Below are 22,558 nucleotides of genomic sequence, written 5' to 3'. Positions count from 1 at the left end.
GATTTGTCAAAATCAGAGTAAGAAAGAACCACAGATCTCAACATTTCACTCATTTTGGAAGACATGAGTCTCACTAAATATAGACATCCATACTGGAAATATCTACACCTGAGCTAGTCACTCCCAGTTCAGTGGAGAAGAAGACGTCCAAATGAGTTCATGTGGCTCACTACAGCCAAGCCTATTTTAATTTCATTTGTATTAGAAGAAGTAGCTGAGAATTATTAATTTACATCATGTCTGCTAACACTGCAGATGTTTAATACTATGTCAGATAAATCCCACTGTCTAATTTATTCTTATCTGGTATTCATGAATAGAATTGGATAACAACCTGCATTACTGAAATATAGTAGTGATAAATATGAATGAAGTAAGTTGTATGCCTTATTAGATGATAATTAATATTCTTGGCCACACCTTGCTTTTTCTCCCTGAGAGAAAAAATGTGTGTGGCTATAAAGGTGTATGGAAAAAGATACACATATTGCATATACTGAGCACAGCAAGTAGAACACACAAAGGTGGCTAGAGAAGGAGTTCACTGGATGGAGATTCATCCAGCAAGAGCTGCCCATGCAAAGCCACCTCTTCTCATTAAGAACCAGTTCAGGTTCTCTGTGATAGGAACTATTCAAGGGTATACAGTCAGTTTGAAGGTGCTGTCATTAGGTACACACATTCATCCTCTGCTGTCAACAGAAATGAAATGGCACCTTCATAGGTCACTTCAGAAGATTTGAGATGTGAGCACCCATTGAAAGTCTGTCTCGTCCACTGACTTTGCAATCTGTGCCAGCCTTTGTTATGAAAAATCTCTATCAATCAGACTTTGTAGGATGACAGTGTATTAACTTTGTCAACAAAAATTAGTCCACATTATCCAGTGTACTGTAAGGAAGGAGTGAAATTTGATATGGCTCATTCTTAAGTAAAAAAACCTAAAGGTCAGACCAACTCTGTAAATAAGGATATTGTTTCTTGGAAGCTTATAGAGGCCCATGAAGGATAAAGGACACCCCTGGAAAACCAAGATAACACAAGCACCATAGTCCCTCTTGAGTCATAGGTTAGAAAACACCTCAAACACCTCAAAACCTTGAGTACAATAATTAACCCAGCACTTCCAAGTTCACTACTAATCCATATGCCCAAGTGACATGTTGTAGAAATACCTTCAGGGACAGTGAGTCAACCATTACCCTGGACAGTCTGCTCCAAGTCTTGAGAAAACTTCTCATGAAAACATTTTTTCCTAATATCCAATCTAAACCTATCCTGGCATAACTTGAGGTGTTTTACTTGTGTCCAATTGCTTGTTACTTCAGAGAAGGCACTGATCCCCACTTGGCTACACCCTCCTTTAAAGCAACTACAGAGAGCAACAAGGTTCCTCCAAGCCTCTTTTTTTCCATGCAAAACACCCCCAGCTCCCTCAGCTGCTCTGCATCACACTTCTGCTCCAGACCCTTCCCCAGCCCTTCTCTGGACATGTCCCAGCCCCTCAATGTCTTGCTTGCAGTGAGGGACCCAGAACTGAACATAGGATTTGAGGTGTGGCCTCATGAGTACCAAATACAAGGGAGCAAGCACTGCCCTGGTCCTGCTGGCCACACTACTGCTGTTTCTCTAACAAGTCTTTGAAACACTCCCAGCATCATCTGGCATCATAGACAGGTAATTATATAGAGAATGACTCCAGGGATGTCTGGGTCTGTAGACAAGCAGCAAACGTGTTGCAGAAATATGGTTGCTTTGCAAAGTTTTACCAATATTAATAGGCAATACTATGAATGTGAATGATCAGCCAAATTATGTTTACTTAAACATTTGAAGTGTATAAGAACCCTACCTAAAACTATAATCAAGATAATTAAATTTGGCTGGAACACCTGATACACATAAGCAAATACGTGCATATGTACATCTGTACTTTGAATCCTAGCCTCTCTCCTCTGTCTCCTCTGTCAGCAAGGGCCACTTGTGAATTTTCCTAACATCTTACTTTACTATCTAATTAACTCAAGTAAGATAAATGTGAACCAACAAGAGTAAGGGATTTTCTAAATCACAAATAATAAAATTGTTACATAATCTAAATTATAACCAAGATTGCCTAGACAGAACTGGAGTGTTTGGACTACAAGGCTATCTATATTTTTATTATAAGTCTTTTTGTATGCAATGTTATCACTCATAATTAGTTTTATTACCAAAATTAAACAGGCCTTGTACATGTGTAAGGAAATATGTTAGATAAAATCTTTTAATGAACTGAGCTCAGATTTGTATGAACAGAATTAGATTATTCAGTAGAAGCAAGGTATGTATTTTTTATTTTTTTAATAGTGAGCTGAAATCAGCAACACCGGGAAAGAAAAATGACTGAATCAGACCCCAGGTTTCTAATGATTCAAAAAGATAAGGACTTTTTTCTTTCTACATTTTTAATAGCATTTTTACCAACTACTTTTCAGAGTCGGGGTATTTTTAAACCCTTCACTATTCAGTGGTAAAAGAAAAAGAAAAAAACAAACTCGCCACAAGTGAAACACAAAACAAACCCCAGAAACTGCTATTTCCTCCTGCACATAGTTAACAGATTGTGTACCATCTCCTCAACTTTTAGATTTAAGCATGAAGTAACATAATCCACAAAGGCTTCACACTGTATAAAACAGAAACTGAAATACTAAGCCATTTAACACATCACCACTATCCTCCATGTGGCATCCTGATTATCTGCTGGATATTAAATATGGCATCCTGATTATCTGCTGGATATTAAATAGAGTTAAAAATTTTTAGTTATGTATGGAAAATTTTATTTACCAAGTAGAAAATACACTTTTCTCTCTGCAAGCGACAAAGAAGAGTCTGAGTCTCTGAAATAGTCATTGAAAACTTTGTGGGCTGTAGGGCTGACAGTGGAAATAGAGACATACCCAGGCAATGCTTATTTCACTAGTATCCTGAGCCTGTCAGAAAATGGAATGTAATACCTTTGGCACTCTACACTTGAGCCCTTCAGATGGGCTAAGTAAGGTGCTGAGTGGGATGCAATCATGACGACCAATGGGAAACATCTGGAGGAAAGATTTCTGTGGAACAGGTCAACGACACGTGGTCCATACAATGTGATATTCCAGAAGCAAAAATCACTCGGCAGATTTCTGTGTTTACAGCTAAAGGTCATGCTCTTTCTCACAGCTTGTCCAAAGTGAGAGCAGGCAACAGTTCACATGCAGTTTGATGTATGCTCCCAGCTGACATGAGCCAGAGCAGCCATCGGAAGCAGTCTTGAGATGCTCTCACTCCATCTGCTTATTTGTGGCCCCCTTCCACTCCTGATCTTGTGTTGGCACATGTATTTGACTGTTGTGCAATGGAAATGACCAGGGAACTGATCAGACTGAAAAATTACCTGTCCACAAAAAGAAAGTTAATTTTCTCCCTTCTATAACTCAGTGTTTAAAGTGCCCTGACCTTGACTGTTATGCAGTCAGTTCCTTTCCAGTGTAAAGGTAAGATATACTATGATTCCTTTTTTTCCTTAAGATACATATAAATTCAGAAGGAGGGACTGAAGCTCAAGGTGACATTGCCCCAATCACATTATTTGCTACATTACTTGTGTTGCAGGATTACAATTGCTAAGTTTTAACATGTCAGATATCTGTTCCTTCCCCTTCCAGTATTCTATTTGATTTCTTACACAGTGTTTTTGCCTCTCTGAAAAGTAAATCTGGAAATGAGAGACATTGATTATTAGTGTATTTCTGCTCTCAACTTTAAATTAGCTTTCAGGCTTTGCATAACAAGACACAAATTATTCATGTGAGAAAACCAAGAAGTGATTTATTATCATGCCTGATTTCCAGTGAAGAATTTTCTTCAGATCACCCAGGAAGGAGGCTTTCCTATTTTAAATAAGATAAATTACGATTGACATTGGAATTCAAAACATTACTCCAACCTTTCCAGTTCTTTTGGTCATACAGAAACTAAGCCCATGAATTACATTGACAGCAATGTTTATTAACTGTGTTTCTGAGCCCAGCTTGAAAAATCTGAAATCCTTTGCACAGGCTCAGCTCTGTCTATTCCTGCACCACTAGAGCACTCTCCTTGCCCTAGGAAGACAATAATGGCCTTTGTCCCCATCTTGCAGAGGTCTGGAGTGGGTTGGAAGCAATTTGTGGGAGCACACTTTTTGCCTGCTATGTAGAAATAAATAGAATAGGGAAAGTTATGCTTTTGGAATACACACATGGAATACTGATATGCAGGGATGAACACCATGTTTTAATAACATCTTCCATGTGGTAAACAGAAAAACCATCTTTTTATCCAGACCTGCAGACTGTGCAATTTCATGGAAAATATTACAACCTACTGCTGTTATAAGGCAAGAGGTTGATGAAATAAGTACAGTTTTAAATTGAAGATTCAAGAGGAGAAAGAGGGCAATGGAAGGTTGCTTTGGGAACTCAGGTGCTAAAATTGCTTATGCTAAATAGTAGGAAGCACTCTTTAAAACAAGTGAAGACAGATAAACTGTCTTGAATGTCCATTCTTGTTCTGGGCCAGAAGGAAAATCTCCAGTGTAGTACAGACAAAAGTGAATGAGCTCAGGCAAAGCAATATATGGGGATGAGAGATTTGTGATGAGGATATTTCTCTTAAGATACATCCCTCAATAAGCTCATCTCCTCTCTCTGTCTTGGTTGTGACACTACAGACCTTTACACCCTCCATCTTGAGAAGTACAAGTAGCAAGATGGGTTTGATCTCACTTATCTCCATTTAGGTACTTCATCTCTTGCTATGGATCTGTTGGATAGCTTTGAGGATGACAAATTGGTGGTCTCAATACTCTGGAGGTCAATAAAGATGCAATGGCTGCAGCCAGAAGATACTTCTCTAGAAGAGACTGCTCTGAGATTAGTTATGTCCATGAGAAAGAAAGAAATGTAAGCTAGGGCATGCAAAATTTGGTGGCCTTGGAGTCTAATTCACTTACTTCATGATGCCATCTCAGATAGTACCTTTGGTATCTTAAGAAAAAAATCTTATAATTCTTAGTTATGCTTAAAAAAAGGAAAATTTATGTACAGAAAATGTCATTGAGTTTCTTAATTTGAAATAGCAAATATTCAAACCTGAGTCAGTATTTAGAATTAAGAAAACCACAAATAAACATGGGTGACTGCTATGTGGGCACCTAAGTGTCCAGTTAATATTTTAAAACTCTTCAGACCTTTAGAGCAGGGTGAAGATGATTGGACTCTCAGACTTTTGTGCTGTTCTGAAAAAAAATAAAAAAAAAAAGGAAAAAAGACTCATCCATTAATCAACCTTTGCCCTAATAACCTAATGGAAATCTAAAATGAATGGGAATTTTGCTATTCACTGTAATGAAGGGTTAATCTAACCTCTAGCTTCAGTTATAGTAGAGCCTGGATGTAACTTTATGTTATATAAAATGGCTTTAAAATAGGTCTAATATTATTATACCAGCTTTTAGCAGGATATATCTATTATTTTTCTCCTGTTTTCTGCTCTTACCCCTTTGGAAGTCTTGAATTTTATCTATTGTAATATCTCCAGGCAGTGGCTATGTTCTTACTGATATCTGCCTGCATAGTACGTGGCACATTTTATTCAATATTGTAACCCAACAAATAGAAAACAATAATTTCTGGAATTATGGTTGCATTTCAATTGGCTTATAAGTGTCTTTGAAAACCTTAATGTGCATACAAATAGGAAAAAGTAATGTGTGTCAAATTTGTTTGGAGACCCAGAGCCCAAAAAAGCACATTGACTTTGTGTTTAAACATATAGACTGTCTGTAGACATAGATTCCCATTCAAGGAAGGCACTTAAATGGTATCAAGGAGATTAAATTACTTTGGTGATTGCAGTCTGCAGGGACTTCCTGATAAGAATATGGCCCATAGCTTTATCAAACTAAAAGTTTTACAAGTACTCAGTGAAGAATGATTCTAAACCCTGAGGGCTTGAATGCTAAGCAGAGGACAATTAGACAGGAGTGAAATCTAGTCCAGGCCTGTCTCAGGGCACACTGGTTTGAAATCCATTTAGAATGACACAGACACAATCATTGCTTTTAAGATGCTGTTTCATCAGCTGCTTTCCATGTGTGGGCATTTCCACTGAGAGGCATTTGTTGTCTTTTATACAGAAATTTTCTAAATATGAAAAAAGCTAGCATGAGAGAAGAATGAACTGATGTGGGCAGTAAAACCCAAAATGGCTAAGAGAACACTGTGATTATTTTCCAACAGAAGATATAAAACCTCAGTTGTCGTCCCTCTGTGCTACTTCCATCTCCTATTAAACCTGATGCTTTATTTTCAATTTAGAAAAACTTTCAGGTAGTAAAGAGCAACATTTAATCAACACAGTAAAGTTGCAAAAGATCAATCACTTCCTTTCTCTGGTTTTCTAGAGTGGACTTTCTAATACTTACCTGAATCTTTGGCAGTAATTTCAAGGAAAGACTTTGGAGGCAGGAACCAGAGAAGACTTTGGCTAACTCTCTTTAGTGCCAAGAATCCATTGCACAGATGAAAATGACATAAACACTTATAATATAACACTTAGCAATTCTAAAATGTAAGTAGAATGGACCTGTTTCAAGCAACTAGCTTAAATGCTCTCTTTAAAATTATCAGTAAAAGGGGAGTTATAACTACAATTTAACATGCATGTTCTAAGTTGCCCTTCCCACCTGTGTGCTGTTTTCTTCTGAATATTTTAATCTAGGCTCTAAACTCAGCATCTCAGTCTGCTACTGAATGCTTTATATGGTAATTAAAGACTTGAATGAAATCCCTAGATTCACTTGGTTGTTAAAAGTTAAGCAGAATCAGAGTAATTTTTTTTTACTTCATGATTTCAAGGATTGTTGTTTTCTTACAATCTGTAAACACACTTTAGGAAAGTTACATGTTGGTAAGTGCTTGAAATACTTTATACTTTAGCAGCAATATTTATGATTGAACCATGGAGAGACCTTGAGTGAGTGACTGAGAAGCCATAACAGTCACAGAATATTTCATGGAGAAACATGCAAATTTGTCCACATAAAAAGTCAGTATTTTTCTCTGCTTAATTACTTAATTTCAAGAAGCTAGTTACAAAGTTATAAAAATTCTGGATGGCAAGTAGACAATTGTTCTTTTCAGCTCCACAGGGAGACAGCAGGAACATCTGCAAGATAGTGCCTCCCACCAGGCTGAACAAGGCAGGTAATGATGAGAATACACATGAGAATAATTATACCATAAACAATTTCAGAAACACAACTGGGGAAATTCCAGAAGGCTTGATAGACCTGAAGTGTGAGATTCCATTATTCCTTAGGAAATCTGCAGAGTTCCTGTGCATTTTGTGGAGTTGTACGTCAGTTTTGCCAATAAGCCAGGGTAGAATTTGTCCCAAATTCCATCCTGTTAAAGGTGTAGGTGGTGACAGAAATATCTGCCAAGAATTCCAGAGTAAGAAACTATGGGTATATGCTTTCTGAGGAAGGGTCATTATCCTTTTGCACAAAAAGAAAACGCTGAAAAGTTTTCAGACAGCTTCTGCTGAAAACCAAGTATTAAGTTTTGAAGCCCTTCATTCTTCCCGAGGACGCCTGTTTCCCCATTGCCTTGCAAAGTCATTTACAGCTTAGGTTGTGCAGGAAACATACCAATAAGCTTCAATTTATTGCTGAATAACAGTAAGTACAGTGCAATGGAGAAAGAGTTGTGGCAACCCTTTAAAGCCCAAATGAGCAGGACACCATCAGAAGGGTGCTGACAGCAGTGTTGACATTGATGCTTTTTTATGAGGTCTCTGTGATATGAATGGCTCCACTTGGCACTCACAGCAACAGTCCCAGGGCCAATGTAAGCAGACACACTTCTGTGCACTTCTGTGCACTTCTGTGCATCACTGAGTGCCAGCAGGTGTCAGGGATTTTCAGAGGAGACTCAAAGCAACTGGCAGCAGACCACATCACATGTTTGAGAAGAAAAAGTAGGTCCACCCTGATGTTCCTTCCATGTCCACCCACCCCTCTCTCCTCCTCCCCACCTCATGGATGTTATCTGCTGGAAATATTAACAATTGGACATACAAAAGCAAATAAGCTGAACTAAAAAGTATTAATTAGGATGATTGATGTGTCAGCAGCAAGAGGCTAGAGAGTAATATTGATTTCAAAATCTGCTGCTCCTTGACTACAAGTAAGCTGACTGCTGACTTGTCTAATAATTCTTCTGTAAACTGATACTGTGAGCAGAACTGCCTTGAAGTTCCCAGATATATTCCATAATCAGAAAATTTTGACTAGCTGAAACTAGGTATATCCCTTGAGAATATAAACATCACTGTGAAAAATGGATATGATTTCTGGTCAAAATATAAATCCTTCCAGAATTCAAAAGCAAGTTTGAAAAGTAAAGGTCTTGCACATGGCTGTACATGAGGCTGAAATAGAAATGGGAAATAATGTACCAGAGAGAGCAAAGATTACTTCTACTTCTCTCATATCTCTTGGAAGTTCTCACTGCTGATTCTTAGAATAACACAGCTGAGATGGTCTCTGTTTCAGGATGCTTTCCACAGTGTCCAAGGATAATTTTTTTAAACACCAAAACATGACTTGAATGAGAAAGACTATTGGCCACTTACCCTACACAACAATAATAGTTCTCTTCCCAGAAATCTTCAGATTAAATGTAATGAATAGTGAATTACATGAGGCCACAGATTTAATGCACCAGTTTGAGGCTATGCTTGAGTCTAAACTTGCCCTGTTTCTTCACTCCATAGACGTGCAGCTCTCTGCGACTCAGCTATGAGCTGGAACTGACCTCTCAGACCCACTGGAGCAGAGATTTTGGAAATGAACTAACCTTTAACAAGGACACTGCCCTGTGCCTTCCCATGGTGTAAATGGTTTCTGCAAGAGTTTTATCTGTCTTTATAGTGATTTTGAATGACTGTATAGACTTTTTCTTAACATTTTAAAGAACATCAAAGAACACTACAGATTAGTTATCTACATTGAACATGGGATTTGGAAAATTATTGTTCTTCTCACCTCTAGGAAGACAATAATTAAATTAATCCTTTTCTCCTTTTTCTAGGTCCTGTCCTAGTCTCCCAATTGCCACTCTGAAAAAAAATCTAACATCAAAGATTATTTGACAATTAGACATATGTTTTTGTGTTTGATAGATTCCAATGGATTATAATTCAGCTTTAGAAAATATCACCTTCAGTTGTCGTGACATTTTAAACATGTGAGAAGTGAGAATTTTCATTATTTTGCAAAACTCCCACTTGTTGCTATGAGTGATAGGAAAAAGTAATTAGAACCTCCAGAACAATCTTCCATTCATAAACTTGTATCTTGCATTTCTGATTAACACTTTACTGCCAATTAAATACTGAACTCAGCATGATGCATGGAAAACTAGCAAAATAGTTCTAACATTAAAAATACAGTGAATTTTTTTCTCACTGTCCTACTAAACTGATACTTGTTTAATATATAACAGTAGCATTACCATAATATATCACATTTGCAAAAATAAAACTTCATATGCAGCAAACCTGTTTTCTTTGTATAAATGCACTTTGCACACATGTTAAAAGAATTTTACTAAAAGCATTTAAGATGTTACAGAGCATAAAACATTCATTCACAAAAATCCACTTAGAATAAAAATATTCTGGTTTTGGCCAGAGTGGAGCAAAATTTCTTCACAGTAGCAAGTGTGGGAGCTGTGTTTTGGATTTGTGCTGGAAACAGTGTTGATGATTCAGGATGTTTTGCTTATTGCCAAGGAGCACTTACACCATGTCAAGGCCTTTTCTGCTTCTCACCCCATCCCAGCCTGTCAGTGAGGAGGCTGGGGGTGCACAAGGACTTGGGATGGGACAAAGACAGGACAGCTGATACCAACTGACTCAAGGGATATTCCATACCATATTGCATCATGCTTGGCAATAAACTAGGGGAAAGGGTAGGTGGGAGTCAGTGCTCTGGGGGGTGATCTGGGACTGGCTGGGCATCAGTTGAGTGGTGGTGAGGAATTGTTTTCATTTCAGACATTTGTGTTTGTTGTTTGGTTTTTTGTTAGTTTGTTTAGTGGGTTTTGTTTTGGTTGGTTGGTTGTTTTTTTGTTTTGGTTTTGTTTTGTTTTGTTTTGTTACTGAGAAAGAAATTCTCTACTGCAAAAGAAGCAGCCACTGCGATCACTCACAAAGCAGGAGACATCAGTTCCTTCTCAATCCTCCTTGGTCTCATGCCCCTTCGAAGTGTTCAAAGCAGTAGGCTACAGAACAGGTTTCATGGGGACACTGGTAGCTTCTTAGGAAGCAGTAGCAAAATGCTCCAACCCTGAGGCAAGAAGGATGACAAAAACAAAAAAAAGAATGTAATTCAGAGGCTCAGTTGTCAGACTACTTAACAAGCATTGGAGAGTGTGTACTCTGATTCCTATTTCTCAGGCAGTTGAGGGACTTGGCATTCAGATGACATTTGGAGGTTTCACATCCACTGGCAGTGACCAGAGTGCTTGAATTCAAGAGTGCCTGGCACCCAGCAGAGGGGCTTTCCTGAGACTCTTTGTGAGAGGAAAATGTGACATCTACATAGCCATTCTGAATGCCTTGGATGCACACATCAAACTGATTCAGCCCACTGCACACTGGGCATTGTAGTGAGGAAATCACATACAGGAGCTTAACTGTCCTCTGGGGGTCATTCAAATGTTCAGTCAGATGAAACCTATCTTGGTTGGCTGACAACAAAATCCAGTGAAGATAAATAGGTTTCTAAATTAGGAGCTTCATCTTGCTTGCTAAAATTAAGATGAATCTGGATCTCAGTCCTGTACTAAAATGCTTAAATAAGAAGTACTTAATAAGTTGTTTTGATCTCTTCCTTAGATTTTCAATGCCTCAGTTTTTCACCTGTAAAATAGGAGTAACACAATTCTGTCTCGCAAAAAATGTTGAAGTAAATTCAAGTGTTTGAGGAGCAATGATCGAGGCATTATCTTCCTCAACTGAATAAGAAAAGTGAACACAGCTCCCCTGAAGATGAGAGTAAAATAATAATTCTAAGAAAGAAAAAAAACAAAGCTGAAAGAAAAGCCTTAACACTGGTTTCTTATTGATAATCTCTGTGTTTAAAGAGGGAGAATTCAGCAAGCACAGAAAGTGTTTTGATTTTTCTCAGTTTATGTTCTATGATACAGAGAAGCTGAAAAATACATCTGTTAATTCTAAATCTTAAGCAGGAAGCTTTAACCAAGTTTTTGAGATACACATTTTTAACACTTATGTTATGACTGCAGTGTTATGTTCTAGGCTTTCTCATGTTAAATTGTTTTCATTGACACTGGTACTCATTTCATACACCAATGTTTTACTCTTCCTTCCCTCTTTGAAGAACAGGTGACTGCTTAATATTTAACGTATATTCAATTGCAAAATACTCCTGAACTACTAAATAATTTTAAACTACACAGCTTCCACAGATGTGTTCTCACAGCTTTATAGCTACAGAACATTGTGATCCTGGATGGAAAATAGCGATGGAGGATGTCTGGCTTTATACTTGGAGGACAGCAGTAAAAAATATATTACACTGAACCACTACAAAAAGATTAGGATAATAAACGATCAAAAAAAAAATTAATTGGGAGATGATGAAATATTACCTCCAAGCAGCTTCCCTGTCATTCAGTCATTTTGACTACGAATTTTTAATTTAAATTTAAAAAAACCTAAAAAGCCAAAACAAAACACTGAAAAACCTTGCTAAGGAGGACTTAATTTAATTATATATTTATAAACATATCTAAGGTTTTTAGAAGTAAAGGCCTCCTCCTCCTCCTCTGACTTGCTCCATGAGGATGAATTTCTGGCCTGTGGTAGTTAGGTTCTACTTACATGGGCAGAATTATCTGATGAAATTCCAAGGAAACTCTCAGGAAAAATAATAGCAACAGAGAGTACTTGTGAATTTAAAGATTTCTATTGAAGCTGGTAAGTAAAGTAAGTATGTATAGGGATAGAAACATATGAGTAAGCAGATACATTTTATGATATTTTTTAGAAGATCAATGATTTTGAATTTATATCTAAGTTTAATAAAGCATATATTCAGGAAATAAATGCTTTAATCAATGCAAATTACCTGCTATAGGCTCACCCATTAATTAAAAAATATTACTCATACATCTGATTTTTACTGGGTTTGCTTGTATATTTTTCCCTTCTAGTTACCAATATTGAAGGTTTTGAAAGGACAAAAAGCCTCACTAGAAGAGGCTTGAGATGTTTTTTTCTGTTGCCTAGAGATACATATTACTATTTTCTAGAAGTTATATCCTAAGCCAGTAATATCACCAAAAGTTTTGTCACTGGTTCTAGTGATACAGATGCCTTCCTGAGGGTCTCTAAATCTGAAGATAGATGAAATACTAAAAAGACAAATAACCTGGTGTAATATCATAGTTTCTATATCCCAGTTCCTTCTACTTATCATAAAACTTTGTCACAGTTACTACAAACAGATATAGAGGGTCACTAAATAAAAAAATCCATTAGGGAATATGACTTCAACTGTAATTTTAATGAGTGTTAATTTAAATTTTTGTTGATGAACCATAAGGATAATGTAGAAGGAAAATTATGATGCCATGATTTTGTTACAAAAAGTCTTTTATAAGAAAAGCTCACAGGGAAATATATAAACATATGGAATGTCCCTATCCTCTTATCAGAAAAGGCATATCAAATAGCTTACCCTTTCAACCTTCCTTCCAAATTCCTTCTTATCATAAGCCTGATGAGTGTGTGTGGCCATATTTATGTACCCTATGTTGATTACTCCATTGCTATTATGCTCAACCCTTTTGGCAAAAAAGAAAATGTAATTATTCACCGTAAGTTTGAAAACTCCTATAACTTATTTGAAAACTTTTTTTTCACTGGCTTTTATCACTGGTATTTATCTAACTTGAATTTTTTTATCAGTACATGACATGTCTTGTGTGAGCTAGCTATCTGTTGTCTATAATTACTCTAGACTAAATGAAAAGAGAAGGCATCCCAAAAGGGCAACGATTCACATTTATCTTAGAATGGGATAGGCACTAGAGAAGTTTGTTTCTCAGCTCACTATAGCCAGTACCAGCTGAGGTAAGTAATATGAGTTTCTGCCCATTTACACATACTAAATTCCAGACCTGACCTGACCAAAGAAAGGAGTCACCTTTCAAAGAGTAATTTCAAAACAAGTAATACAAAATAATTACAGAACTTCATATATGTCAGGGAGACCAAAGTCTTCTCAATTGTTAACTTAGCTGAAACTTCCATGACTTGATTTTTTAGTTTGAGAATTTTACTGGTAATCAAAGGGCTTGGCTATGACAAAAACCAATGTTCTGTCTGGGTCTTTTTAATTAAATGTCTCATTCCATAAAACACAAACACTTTACAGAGAAATAAGTTAATCTAGTACACCTAATTAAGCATTATATATTAGAGCCACACATCAGTGATTTGAGTTATATCAATGAACCATTTCATTTATCAAGGCTGACAGCACAAGTTCTTATATACAATGATAAATGACTTCCCTTCAATGGAATGATACTTCACCTTGGCAGTTCTCTCTCTTTTTTTAATACTTTAGAGACAGCTAAGAGTGATCAGTTCATAAACATCCTAAACAGGCACTCTTCCATTTGGTTAGTTTCTGTAGTCTATCTCCATCCCTAACTCTTCAGGGCTGCCTAGAGGTGACCACACTTTCCCCATCTCTCATCTTTACAATAAGATTCTGTTAGGGAGCAAATTTATATGAAGATTTGTTTACATAGTCCTCATGTCTCTTTTGAAGTAATTTTGAAGACAAAAAACAACTCTGTGAGACATACAGCTAGCTCTGTTTAATGTTGATAAGTGCACATCTCAGGCCACGGTGGAATTTACTTTCAGTGTTGAAGAAACATTTATTTCTCCTCTTTTGCTTTTTGTGAGACTATGGATGTATGTAGTTCTGCCTGAGCTCTTTTAATTCAGTGAAATAAAACACAAATTGCATTGATAAAAAGGAATGTATTGTAGCTTGCTTAAAGGAACTTTTTTGGTTGAAACACAGCAAATAATCCCTTATGTATACTTTCCATTCACCTTCAATTTTTTGTTTTTCTTCCTTGCACATGATGTTCTCCATGAAGGTGTTAAAATTTTACAAAAGACCTAAACATAAAACTCTTATTCACTTTTGGTATTTGAGGGAAGCTGATTTTTTTTTTTTTCTGCGTGTTTTTATTTTGATTCATAAGGCTGTACCTTTGGTCAGGTTATGTAATATTGGATAAACAGATACAAGCCATTGTACATCATCTTACTGAGGAATAAGGAAACTAAATGTCTATCTTAGGAAAGACTTAGAAAAGCTTCTTTACTGTTCTTTTACAGTATTTAGGACTAACAACTACAGAATTGTTTTTGAAAACTCTCTGGCTTCTCTTAAAATTGTTTTATCCTCTTGCAAATCAAAATCCTCTTATCTGAAGTTGTTCTATAATAAAAGCTCTTCATGTTCTCAAAATGAATATATACCTGGATTGCACAAACTGTTGGAGCACTTCCTTCATTTTAGCTGAGTTACTGTGGATGTGGCAGGGTGTCCCATCTATTTCAGAGGGGCATGCATCTCCCTTATACCTTGCTTTATATGCTTTACTCCTCGGCAGAGGTCTCAAAATCTTTGAGGTTCTAAAATGGCACTAGTTGCCTAAATTCTGAGAAGAACTGTTTAAGTCCAGGTTGGATGGAGCTTTGAGAAACCTGGTCTAGGGGAGGGTGTCCCTGCTCATAACAGGAGATTTGGAAAGGAAAATCATGACAGGAAAATTATGATCTCTAAATTCCCTTCCATTCCATATCATTCCATGATTCTATGATTCTTCCTTCACGGGTTTACCTCTGAAATATTTTTAAATACTGTCACAAATGTAGTACCTTCTACACTGTGGATTGCGAAGAAGTGACATATTTATGTACTTTTTACTCTTGGCTCTTTGAACTGTCTCCTGATATGCTGAGACCCAATAAGGCATTAATAAAATAGAAAGCTGTTCTCACTTGTTCTGTGTATGTTGCTGCTTGACTGTGAGACAAAGGAAATCTCCAAGAAACTATCAATTTCTAGACAAAACCAGTCTTCTTTCAGGAAAGAGAATAATCAGTCATTGAAAGCACAGGCTCAAGCAAGCAGCTTCCCAATGCTGATAGAAAAATGAGGTGATATCTCTTGTAGTGTATGAAAGTTTGGCAGGATACTCAGTTTCATATATTGTTAGAAATATTTATTTTCTCAACTTACTGCATGTCAGTAGGATAGACAGCCCAGAGAAATGGCACTCCTGAAGGTAGTTCCATTGAAATAGACACCAGGGTGCATTACAGTGTGAAGCACCACTGTCCTTAGATGCTCCTCTGATTACTTGAAATTATTGTATATTAGTTTTTTTCACAGCTGTACCATATGTGGTAAGCCACTGCTCTGGGTCCGGTTAGGATGGAACTTTCCTTATTTCAGCCCATATAGTGCTGTGCTTTTCACTGATGCCAAACCAGTGTTGACAACATACCAGTGTTCCAGCTGTGGCTGAACAGGATTTGGTAAGCACTGATGCCTTTTCTCTACCCCATTCTGCCCCCTCAGTGAGTTGGTTGGGTGTGGGGAAGAGACTGAGAGGGGACATGGTTGGGACAACTGACTCAAACTGACCAAAAATATATTCCAGAAAGTCTAACATCATGCTCAGCAATAAGACTTAGTGGGAATGAGGACCAAATTTTTCCACAGTAGCCATTTCTCAGAGACTGGCAGGACATCAGTCTGCTAGGTGGTACAGGAAGGTAGTGCACAATTGTCTTTGCATTGCGGTTTTGGTTTTTTTTTTTTTTTTTTTTTTTTTTTTTTTTAATATGTTTTTCCCTTTTCTTTTCTTACCTTCACACATTGAACTGTCTCTATCTCAATACATCTTTTTTTTTTCCCCTTACTTTTGTTTTTCTGATTCTGCCTTATTGGGTAGGGAGGTACAACATATATAGAAAGTATTTTGAAAGCCTAACCAACTTCCAGAGTTGTTCCAAAAAGACTTTATCTGCTTCACCACCCAAAATAACCAAGAATGCAAGTACATAGCATTTAGAATAATCCTCAAGTTGTTATTCATTACTTATGTTTGAAAAGGAGGTGGAGTACAGTTTTACATTTCTATAATTATTCCAGTTTTCAGCAGAAACATGTATGGAGGAGTTAAAGAGAACATTTATACTCTGATAATAGGAACATAGCCAACATGCCTCGGGTAGTCAGGGGGATCAGTGATCCTGACACAGTAGCCAGCACGACTATTTTTGCTGAGGAGTACATGCAGGCAGGAGCAGAGCTGTGCTAGTGGAGGCATACTACTTTCAAAACCTGGTCTAGGGTTCTCTGCATTTCTGCTCTGCCCTGCTCTTTGAACTGTGGTTCACCACATGTTGCAAATATCTCCTTAGCTAGCCTGAAATTACTCAAACATATGCAATAACACTGCTAGCTTCTTTTCACAAGTAAGTTTGAAATAATTACCCCATGATACATAAATTTTAAGCTTCACATGTTTTTTTAGTGTGTTGTAGTATGTTCAAATTGTAACAACTGCAATATTCTAAAATGGAATGGGTGGGAGGGTTAAGGCATTGCATCAGTCTTGCAAGGATGAAGAGGAACACGTACAGCACATACACGTGTATGCACGTTACAAAATAGTCTTCAAAGGAAGAATAAATAGAAGACTCCCAAGTAACCTGGCCTGGGAATAGCATCATGTCCACACACAGGCCACTATACACATACATATGTGCATTAAAGTTTGGAAGATCTTTTATGAATTTTTATCTTAAATTAGACCACAGCTACCATGCACAATTGGCAAGTATCTGATGTGTGAAATCAGCTGTCTGCAAGATCTAAGAGAAAAGGAAAGCTGAGACAAATTGAGCTCTGTTGGCCTCTCCAGTCTGATTAGTCCATGCTGTCACTTGAAGTGAAGCTGGATCCTTGGATGTCATTCTGCTGTTGTCTTACAGAGTGATGTTAGATATTTCTGCTTGTTCCCATTAGTGCCTCCTTGGAATCATAATTAATTTATATTAGCAAAGATGATTTCCATTTGCTATGGCAGTTCTCCAGCTCCCTCAGTCTTTTCAAGTAATAATAAATTATCTAAATAAGAGGTATTACTTCACTTCTGTTACAATTTTTTTTACATTTTGAAGGTCCCCAAACCTATCCAGTAATGCATGTTTAACAAATTGGAATTCAAATGGCCTGATAGTCCTCACCCATATTCCTAATGTGGCTTTACTTCAGTGGCTTTTTTTTTATCTTGCAGTGATGTGCCAATCCACTGATCATAACAAGCTATATTTGGAGACCCACACATGCTCTTGCTGGGAGGATTTAAAGGGTGAATTTATAGCTTCCCAGTTGGATGGCAGAACCCATTTCTCATACTTGTGTGCACATACAAATGATTAAAAGAAAAAAACATGCTCTGTCCTTTCAGCTACAGTCAAATTCAATGATTAGTGTCCCAAATACATTCTGTCAAATACTGAACTTGTCATAATTGCACCATAGCTCAAAGCTCATCTTATATAATTAAGAAATGTTTTGTTGTCAGCAGAAAAAGTGAGGGAAAATGCAAATTGATGGTTGGAAATGATCTGTTGATCTTGCATTTGGGGTTTAACCTAAGCAGTTTAATTTTTTTCTTAGATGTGCAATCCTGGAAGTCCTATATGCATAGATTCATTCATGACACGCTTCAGCACTATTGGCAAGTGTCAATAGCTGCTACTATTTTATTTTCTAAATGTCTCCATTTTAAGGATTGTGATTCGGCAGCTCTGTGAAATAAGCTTGAGAGTCTTCTGCTCTGTTATCTCTCATTTCTGCAGAACCTAAAGTACTACAGCAGCTGAAGTGATTAATAAGCCTGATGAGAGTTTCTCCATGATCTAATGAGTGGAATAACCTCAGGAACCAGGGATTTGCCTTTTCTTTAAAATTGATGTTAGATTGCTACCTGAACAGCAGTCCTAGACGCATTGTACCATGCATGGGTAACAATGAGCTTACAGGTAGTGGAGTAAGGGTGCATCTTTTACCTCATTTACAAGCTGGGGATGAAGGGATTGAAAACAGCTCTGAGAAAAAGACTTAGGGGAGCTGGCTGACAGAAAGCCACATTGCCTTGCAGTCAAAAAATTGTGCTTCATTCTGTGCTGAATCTAAAGCAGTGTGGCCAGCAGGGTGAAAGAGGGAGTTCTTCCGTTTTGTTTCTCTCTTGGGAGGCCCCTCCTGCAGTGCTGTGTCCATCTCTGGCACATTTAGCACAGGAAAGACCTATTGGAGTAGGTCTAGAGGAGTGCCAAAAAAATGGCCAGAGGGCCAATGGTCTGAACTTCTATTAAGAAACCAGCTGAGATGGGGCTGCTCAGCCTGGAGGAGGCTCCAGGCAGATTTTATTGAGGCCCCTCAGTACATAAGGAGAACCTACAAGGAAGATAGGGACAGACTATTTCCATAAAGCTTCTAGCAGTAGGACAAGGGACAATGGCTTTAAACTAAGAGAGTTTGGTTTTGACCAGATATAAGGAAGCATGTTTTTATGATGAGGGTGGTGAAAATGATGTGGAATATGATGCCCCATCCCTGCAAACATGCAAAGTCAGGGCAGACAGGACTCTGAGAGCCCTGATCTAATTGAAGATGTCCATGGCCATTGCATGGGGGTTGGAAAAAGATGCCTTTTAAAAGTTCTTTATAAGACAAAATATTCTATGATTCTTGCAATCTCTTCAGCCTCCTGTTCCTAGAACTGTGTACATCAGTCTTTGTAGGTTATGGAGCCTAATCCAAATCTGTGCTCCACATCATTGCTGTCACTTCATCCTCCAGTTATAGGAGGAAAAGACAATTCTTTTCCTAAGATACACCTGACATGTACTGCAGATAAAGCCTGTACCAAGTTGTCAATGTATTCTGATGGGATTATACAAATTCTCCAATGTTTTAGCTTTTCACCTGAGGTGGATGGATAGAGGAACCCATCCTACTATTTCCATTCAGCCAGCTCAGAAGCTGCATAAACTAGCAGCTGACATTCTTTGCAGTGACTATCCAGAGAACCAGCCCTTCTGCCTCCATCTGTGTGCATATATGGAAGGATTGAAAAAGTAAAAATATGTATGTGAAATTATGCAGGAAGACAAAATGACAATACATATAAGGAAGTTTGAGTGCATGTTGGATGCAAGAAAAATAAACCCTACATGTGTATAAATAACAGGCTAAGATTAATATGAATAAAGCTTAGTCTTTGCAGTTTTATTGTTACACAACTAGGAGAGAGGCTCATGCTTTAAGTGGAGATGGATGATTCAATGCTTTTTGTTTATTTGTTTGGGATTTTTTTGTTTGCTTGTTTAGGTCAAGTAACACCTGTTTGTCCACCTCATTCTTGTCCTTTTTCTTGTCTTGCATCAAGTGTAAAAACATACTTTCCATATGAGATGTGCTTATGTAAGACAGATCATGATCTACAAGATTTCAGACTGGGAGAGGTGCTCACCTCTGTATGAGGTGCAATATTACAGTTTTTTCCTGATAGAGATGTTGACATCTGTTTCATAAGCTCACCACATGGGAAAGCAAGTCTCCTGCCATGGGAAAGGAATTTTCCACAACATGAAGGTAGGAGCTGAGTGATAAAGAAGTAATTTAAAGCTCCTTTAACTTGCCTGATTCCACCCATGCATAGCTGCACTAGTCCATGCTTTCAGCTGTTCAGGCACTTTTCAAAAGTGCAGACCCTCTCACTGAAAAAAGCCAGTGTTTCCAGTTGAGAAGTTCAAATGTCATGAATTTGACTATAGATAAAAGCTTTGGACTAGAAATAATGAGAAAATTTCTGCACTGTTCATATCGTCTTGCAGCTTTTGCAAATTCAGAGCACATTTTTATCATCTCTCCCAACTGGACTTGAAACAGGGTTGGATACTTTGTAGGTCTTTTATATTTTTTCTCAACTAAAAATTATAGCCACTGTTTTGAGGACCTGCAGTTAAACAAAACAAAACAAAAAAAAAATCCTGAAGTCACAAAACTTAAAATGAAATAAGAAAAAAGGTCAACACTGGACCATACAACATAAAAGCTGTCCAAGTTCAAAAAGATCCATACTCAAATGTCTAGAAAGAGAAGAATGGAAGAACAAGTACAAGGCTGCCAAAAATGAGAAAGCATAGTTACCAAGAAGGAGACAGAAACAAGTTTTGGGTTAACCAAGGACAAATCCTGATTTTAGTAATTCTGAATACTTTGCAGGTAACTCATCCCTGCTTCACCCTTGAATGAATCAGACCTAAATTGCTCATCTTCTCCCATATCTGCCTGTCAAAGCCCGATTCTTCAACTGCAGCTGCTGCTTGGTGATTCCTCCCCAAGAATATCCTTCAAGCTTTGCCTCTCCATTGTTTTTAACAGAACTTCATTTTTATCAAAATCTTGTATGTGACTGGATTCTCCTGATCCCTCATATTGCAGGGGCAAGCTGACAAGGAATTATTACCTACTATTCATATTGCTACTTAAGGGATACACAAAAACCATGATGTATTTCTCTTGATTTCCATATATTTTAATACTTATACAATATTTTCATACACACACCTAAAAATGCACCCAGGAATCTATCTAGCTCTAGGTATTTCTACCTGTTGCAATGATGGGAGGTTCAAAATAATAATATAAAAAATCAGCCATGTGGGCAAAATTTAGCAGCATATATACATGGAAATTTAGGGTAATTATAACTTTAATGGAAACAGCAGTACATGAGGAGAGTTATGCCCAACACCAAGTATGATAATTTATACAAGTAACAACACTATTGAAGATGGTGTTATTCTCATTCTTTCTTAAAAAAGGGAAAATAACAAAAAATTAGGAAAATGGACTAAAATATTAGTCTTAAGCAGTTCACTCTTCTTTTGTCTCTGTCTAAGGCCTGGTATGAAACATTTAAAACTTTGAGAAACATTTAAAACCCAAAAATCTCAGCATGTTGCATTTGGTCAGATGAATCTCTATTGACATGTCTCTGCTTTACATTTATAAAATGTATTTGCAAAACATTTATATTTCTGAAAAATTTAGTATTCTTTTTTGCTTTATGAAACAACATGAAGACACATCATGCCTTCATGAACACTGTGGTTTTTTTAATCAGTTCATGTGTTTTAGAAATACTGTAGCAGACAAAATACATGTAAGTACACAAAATCAAGTTACTTGTGGGTATATTTATCTCTGTATATATTTTGTTAGTGAAATACATTTTTAAAGTATGTTTACTTGTTTTATAATATTATATAAAGACAATTTCTGTGTACAGAGGAAATGATATGTAATTTAATTCTTAATCTGAAGGAATTAAATACAGTTTCAGGAATTAAATAACAATTGCATACATTCTAATTTTGCTCCTAAGAACCTTTCTTTTTAAATTAAGCTATTTTTTGTTAAACCTAGTAGCTGTGGGGAAGCCAAGTGACAGAAAGCTAAAGCTGTGCCAAATCTAAAAATAGAGGAAGGGGAAAGACACAAAGAATTACAGGCTCATCAGTCTCAAATTTAGCCTTGGCAAAACAATGAAACAGCTGGTATGAGGCTTGACTAATAAGAAAGTAAGGGAAGACATTATAATTAATGGCAAGCAATATAGAATTATGGAAAACAGACTTCTGCCGACTAACTTGTTTAGATTAAAGAAATATTCAAATGGATACAAATAACAATATACTATAATGTAGTAAATTTTGGATAAATAAATGTACACAAATTTTCCTTTGAATTCTACTTTATTCTACAGAGGCACTTATTGAAGTGCCATAAATAGCTCACAGAAAATAGATGGGATGTGCTGTGTTTGTTGGAGCCACACAGTAGTCCAGAGGTCTTGGTTCTTTCCACTTTCACAGCCCAGTCATATCTTATATGAGCAAAACAAAACAAACAAAACAAAACAAAACAAAACAACACAACTCCTTGAAATTATTACCAACCCATATGGAGGAAACTGAAAGACTGATAAAATAATAAATAATTAATGAGATTAAGAGTTCTTGTATTAAGTAGGTCATAAGTAAAGGCTTTTTTATATGGAGATGGAGAGTTCTGAATGCAAGAAGAGAGGAAAAGCTGCACTTCTCCAAAGGGACTTTCCCTTCAAAGCAGTGATTTTGAGAGGCTCATGGATTCGTATTTTTCCCTGCTTCATGCCAGCCTCCAGCTTCTCTCATAGAGAATTTCTGGTAGTTCTCTCTTCCCAGAGGCTAAATGGCCTTACTGCAGCAGGTATATCTATAAAATGGTCTA

Source organism: Lonchura striata, chromosome 1 (assembly GCF_050655825.1).
Source record: "Lonchura striata isolate lonStrDom1 chromosome 1, ASM5065582v1, whole genome shotgun sequence".
Lineage (NCBI taxonomy): Eukaryota > Metazoa > Chordata > Aves > Passeriformes > Estrildidae > Lonchura > Lonchura striata.
The sequence above is the reverse complement of the archived record's forward strand: the minus strand, read 5'-3'. Positions refer to the sequence as shown.